The sequence below is a fragment of the Passer domesticus genome, chromosome 7, assembly GCF_036417665.1.
Source record: "Passer domesticus isolate bPasDom1 chromosome 7, bPasDom1.hap1, whole genome shotgun sequence".
NCBI classification, from domain to species: domain Eukaryota; kingdom Metazoa; phylum Chordata; class Aves; order Passeriformes; family Passeridae; genus Passer; species Passer domesticus.
Window position 1 is genome coordinate 37,330,657 of NC_087480.1, and position 6,003 is coordinate 37,336,659.

The following is a 6,003-nucleotide window of genomic DNA, read 5'->3' on the forward strand; positions in this document are numbered from 1 at the left end:
GCACGTGTCACCAGGTGAGCAAGGTCGCTGTGCTGGGGGCAGGGACAATGCCCTCTGCCAATGTCACTGCAGAGCCCTGCTGCAGGCCAGCTCCCAGAGAGGTGCCAGGCACTCAGGAATTCCTGCTCTTCCTGGGGGCCATCTTTCAGATGGACTGCAAAGCCCCAGTATTGATGGGGCACAGCAGTTAAACACCCCTTGGAGGAATTAGCTTATTAACCTTGTGTCCTGGCTAAGTCCCAGCTCCAGCAATTAAAAATTCGCCCTCTGAAGTTCTCTCTGCAGATTTGATGCAGCACATGATTAATAAGTTCCTGCCATAAACTCTGTTTCTGGTTTAACTGAGAAATGTTTAAGGGCAGTTGTGTTCCACTCCAGGGATGAAGAAATGGGCTCAGAGTTTTTTTTTTAGGAGGCATAGCATCTGCTGTTTAAATAGAAAACACTAACATGAACATCACCTTCACTCACAGGAAAATCAGAGAGGCTGGAAAATTTTTAAGAACACTTTTACCATATAAACTTAAAGGAAAACAAAACAAAACAACAGTGGCAATTTAGAAGCAACTGTTTAATTAAAAATTCTGGAGTTAAAACTAAAAATAAATTTGCATTTCTAAAATCATAACTTCCTAAAATCTCAGAACCATAAAAATCAGCAGAATTAAAAAAGCAGCTTGGGAGTAAAGTGTCAGATTCACAGAATAATGGAATATCCTGAGCTGGAAGGGACCCACAGGGATCTTCCATCCAGCCCCTGGCCCTGCCCAGGACCCCCCAACAATCCCACCCTGAGCTGAGCTGGTCCTGCACATAAAAGGATCCCTCTGATTGTGTTTTCTTTCTTTACACCTACTGCTGTATTTTAACATAATTAAAGGAAAAGAGAGACAGGAGACCAGAGCAGCTATGTCCCAGGCTGATCATTATGAAGTTATTTGAAAATCATATTGGAGCATTCTTATTTATGAAATTTCTATTTATATACCAGTTTTACTGCAGGAAAGGGTTTCAGGTTATGTGAATGTCATATTTTATTAAGTACTACACTCTGAATTTATTTCTAATTCCTCTCTCCATTAAATTAAACAGGGCACATGGTTATAACTTTAATTTCTTAATTTTATGAGAATTACCCAAGCAACATCTGGGCTCTGAAACAATTTAGTAATTCAGTGGTTTATTACAGAATAACAACAGATTCCTCAAATTTGGGCCAATTTTTATTAAAATTTACTCCATTCTTATCTAGAATGCTTGGTAAAAAAATAGGAATTTTGATTTTATTCCTTTAAACTTTCTGAGCATACTTGCCTACTTCTTATTAAACAGCCTTAGAATACTTAAAAACCTTAGGAGAAAAAAAACCATAAATCTGTATTCTGGGTTACAGAAACTGTGGTGGATTGGCTGATCTTTCAAGAAGAGCATGAAGGGACTGCTAATCAAATGTGCCTCAAGGCAGGAAACTCTAAAATATTAAAGCTGGTTTATTCAGGGTGTCTCAACTCTTTAATTTGACTTTGACTGGTATTATCTTTAAAAGTTTTATTTAACCAAAGCATTAACAAAACATCCATTATTATCTAGCTCTGTAGAATTGAAATATGTTTGAAATTTTGGAAAAAAAAAGTAATTTATTGAATCTAATCTGCCCAGTGCTGGAATAAAGATGTGAATGTTCTCTGTGTCTGTTGTGTGCTGCTGTTGGGTTTGCAGGTCTGGGAGGCTCATCAGTATTAAACCAGGAAACACCATGAGTGGTTCACTCACCTTTATTTTCAAAATATCAGGTGAGGTTTTGGCTAAATAGGTTCACATCAATAAATGTCATCCCCAGGCACCAAAACAATCTTGGAATTTTGTTCTCGAATAGCTGCACACACTGAGATTCTGCCATGCAACATCTCCTTTGAGCTGCAAACTCTTTCCAGAGCACATTTTCATTTCTCTGCTCCTTTCCACCCTGCCCTCACTGCTCAGGAATGAATTTCTGAGCCCCACAGTTCTGACTGGTTTATTTTGCCTGTCTTCATCCCCTAGACTTTGCTCATAACTGTACTGACAAGAGATTTTTCCCTCTAGCATCAGTTTCTCTTGGAGGGATCTGTAAACCTACAAGTTTATCCATCGATATAAATCCATCATATCCATCATCTATATCAAACCATAAAAATAATTTTAAACCTTAAAACTTCAGAAAAAAGAATTCGACATCTATATTTTTACCCCAACTTACCTCAACAATAACCCTAAGACAATCAAACCTCTTTGTTTTCTCTTGAATTAGTCAGACTTCCCCAGGTGCTTTTACTGTGGCACATTTTCCAGAAATGCTGGTTTTGGGTGACTTTTCAACTCTGTTTCTGAATTGTAAAGAGCTAAGGATGTGTTTGTGTACCCAAAATGATCATTTCAGTCCTGTGTGGACTCCAAGAACCAAACTGACTGAAGTCTTGTGCTCAGAGCTTCTGCTCAGCCAGTTATCCATCACATTTTACATTTACATGTCATTGCCTCTGCATTCCAAGGCACTCTCCCTTTCTCTCTGTGCTGCATTCCCACACTTTCCCCCTCTCAGATGTGCAATATTCTGCTACATCTGGCAGCCAAGAACGTCCCTGGAGCTCCTGCTTAACAGAGAGATCCCCATCCCCATTCTCCTGAACACCAATAATTCTGCATTTTGCACACACTGCTACCATCAGAATTTTGAATTATGCTGTTTGGAGCAGCCTGGTCCTTTAGCAGCCTCTGATGTAAAGATGTAATGGAGGTGGCTGTGCTAAAAACATCAGAGAGCTCCTCTTGTGATTGCCAATTCCAAACCCTCTAAGCACTCATGAGCATAATATTATCTCCTCATCCCAGGCAATTTTCTCCCTGAATATTTACTGAATACTAAATTCATACCCAAGTCAGTGATTGAGAAAGTAAAGGAAGAAGCAGGACATAATCCATATTTTCTTCCTCCTTGTCATTGGATTCCTGTGTTGCTGAGACAACTGGAAACCTCACCCAAGGACTGGGCTGGTAGAAATTGCACATTTTCTTCCAAGTGATATCCTCAGAGTAAATTTCCCATTGATTTTGGGGCACTTTGCACAGGAAACACACAGTAATTAGATATTTGAAACTCTCCAGCTATTTCTTAACATTTTGGTTCACCAGTCAGCCAAATTTGCAATAAAGGTGGGGTCTTCATGACAAAAAGATCATTTTTTCTAGGTTTCATAAAACAACCTGGGATGACCCACACATCAATTGTCCCAGGCTTTCCTTGGCAAAATATGTAGCTTGAATGAACCATAATTAATAAGAATAATACTTGATTATTGCAGGTGAAGAATGCAGATTTTCTGTTTGCATAATTACACTGCTGATGATTGCTTAGCAATGATGTAGTTCAGGCAAAATAATATTCTAAATTTTCCTAGTAAAGCAACCTAACCTAAACCATTTATAATTCTAGGGGTCATAAATATTGCTGCTGTCACAAATATCTGCCCCTGCTTATGGCAGGGGATTGGAACTAGATGACCTAAAGGTCCCTTCCAACCCAAGTCACTCTGATTCTGTGAAATAAGTTATCTTCTGCTGTTATTTTTGAGCTTAAATTGTGTTTGAGATGAGGAAACTCGTCTCAGCCCAAAGAATCAGCATGAAGAAGAAAGCAGAAGCTGAAAAGATGATAGAAGACAGACAGACAGACAGATCATTTTTAAACCATCATCCTTCAACCTACATACTGAATATCAAATAAATTTTTTCCAAAAATAACAGCAAAATATCTTGAGGGACATATGAGGTGTTGCTTCAGCTCTTTACCCCCAAATTGAATTTATCTTCTGCAGTATCCAGCTGATCTTATTTTAGTGTGCTTTGTAGCCTATTTAAAATTTCTTTGATTCCTCCCATCACCAAATGGATGAGGAATATTCCCCAGGACTTGTAGCAGAGTAGTTCACAAAGTGGAGGCTATGGAATAAAAATAGGGGTGATATAATTAGCCATTCCATTTTAATGGAATACCTGTCAAAGTCGTAAAATGAAACTCTCATTTAGCAAAGCCATCCTTAAATTGTTTCCTTTCTGGGTAATTATTTTTCTGACTCCAGTCCCACTCTCCTGACTGAAAAAAGTTTCTGTCTCTGGGAGTTTTGCTGTGGTCCATGAGTCTTGATGTCAGTGGCATCTCTCACTAATTTCTGACTGCAATCACTGTTTTTTTTCTACTGGCTAATAACCAAACTTTCAGTTTAATAACTTCTAAAGTCCTTTTTTTTTTTTTTTGGGTCACAGCTCTTTGACATTCTTCAGTGTACCTTGAATATACAGAAAAATGTACCTTCCTTACAGTCTGCATCTGCATAGAAAAACACATTGCACAATACCTGACCAGGTTATTTGCAAGGGTTCCCTGAAACCAAGCAGGGTTAATTAAACACCTTGGGATGCCAGATGGCTGAGACTGAGTGATTCTCTTCATTTGCTTCTGTAATATTAATTCATGCATCTAAATTATTCATTTATTTATACATATATATATATATGTTTGCACTTCTATATGCTTGTAGTATATGTTCATAGCCACAGTTGAATAGGAATGTTTTATGCATAGCTTTATTTCCTTCTGCATTGCATATTAACAACTTTTCTCAGCTCTCCCCTCTCTCATTCCACCCTCACTGGTGCCATTTAATCTATAGGATGTCTGGAACATGGAAATTGTCTTCATTATACACCTGTGGAAAGAACATTTCAGTTGTGTTAGCAACAAATGATGAAAATTTCAGTACTTGCAGCACAAACTACTCCTTCACTGCTTCATTTTCCCTTTATACAAATTCTAAGTTGAAGAGTAAGACTTAAGCTACTGGGAAGGAATACAAAAAAGTCTCTGAAATGTAATAAAGAATATATAACTCTATATCATAAAGACAATACAGCCAAGCTGAGCAGGTATCTGCCTCTCTGGTACTGCTTGCTGTAGCTTGCTCACAATACTCCTCAAAAAGTAGAGGTCCTGCAAATATTTTTTTAAATTTAAAATCTTTTTTATTATCAAATAAAACCTCCTACTGGTCAGGAATTTTTTATTGTGTACCTGAAACCTTGTCAGGATTTTGTATTTGGCCAGTTTTATTAGGGGACGAGGGAGGGAGGGAGGGAGGGAGGGAGGGAGGGAGGGAGGGAGGGAGGGAGGAAGGAAGGAAGGAAGGAAGGAAGGAAGGAAGGAAGGAAGGAAGGAAGGAAGGAAGGAAGGAAGGAAGGAAGGAAGGAAGGAAGGAAGGAAGGAAGGAAGGAAGGAAGGAAGGAAGGAAGGAAGGAAGGAAGGAAGGAAGGAAGGAAGGAAGGAAGGAAGGAAGGAAGGAAGGAAGGAAGGAAGGAAGGAAGGAAGGAAGGAAGGAAGGAAGGAAGGAAGGAAGGAAGGAAGGAAGGAAGGAAGGAAGGAAGGAAGGAAGGAAGGAAGGAAGGAAGGAAGGAAGGAAGGAAGGAAGGAAGGAAGGAAGGAAGGAAGGAAGGAAGGAAGGAAGGAAGGAAGGAAGGAAGTGTTGTACAGAATATTTCTGACTAACAATGCTGTAGGGCAAGGAACTTAAATAGAGAAAAAAGAGGAATTCCCAGGAAGCAATTTCAACTGTAAAATAATTATTTACACTTCTTTTGCATGGCTGTGCCCTTCCTGCCTTCCTTCCCACATTCACTCTTCCACTGCCCCTCTGCCTCCCCAGGTGTGACCTCCCACCAGGACAAGGACAAGTGTTGGATGCTGTCAGCACCCCCAGGTCCTTCACGAGGAGCAGCATGATGCTCTTGCTCACTCCAAGCACCTTTAGGGGTAGTTTTTAAGCTAAAATGTCCAACTCCTTGACCTTTCTTCACTCACCTGCAATCCTGCATTACAGCTGAATTTGGGGTGTGCAGAATGCCCTAAGCATGGTGATTACAGGATCTCTCCCTGCTTTTTTACCTCTAAAATTGTTTTTTGCTCAGCTCCTG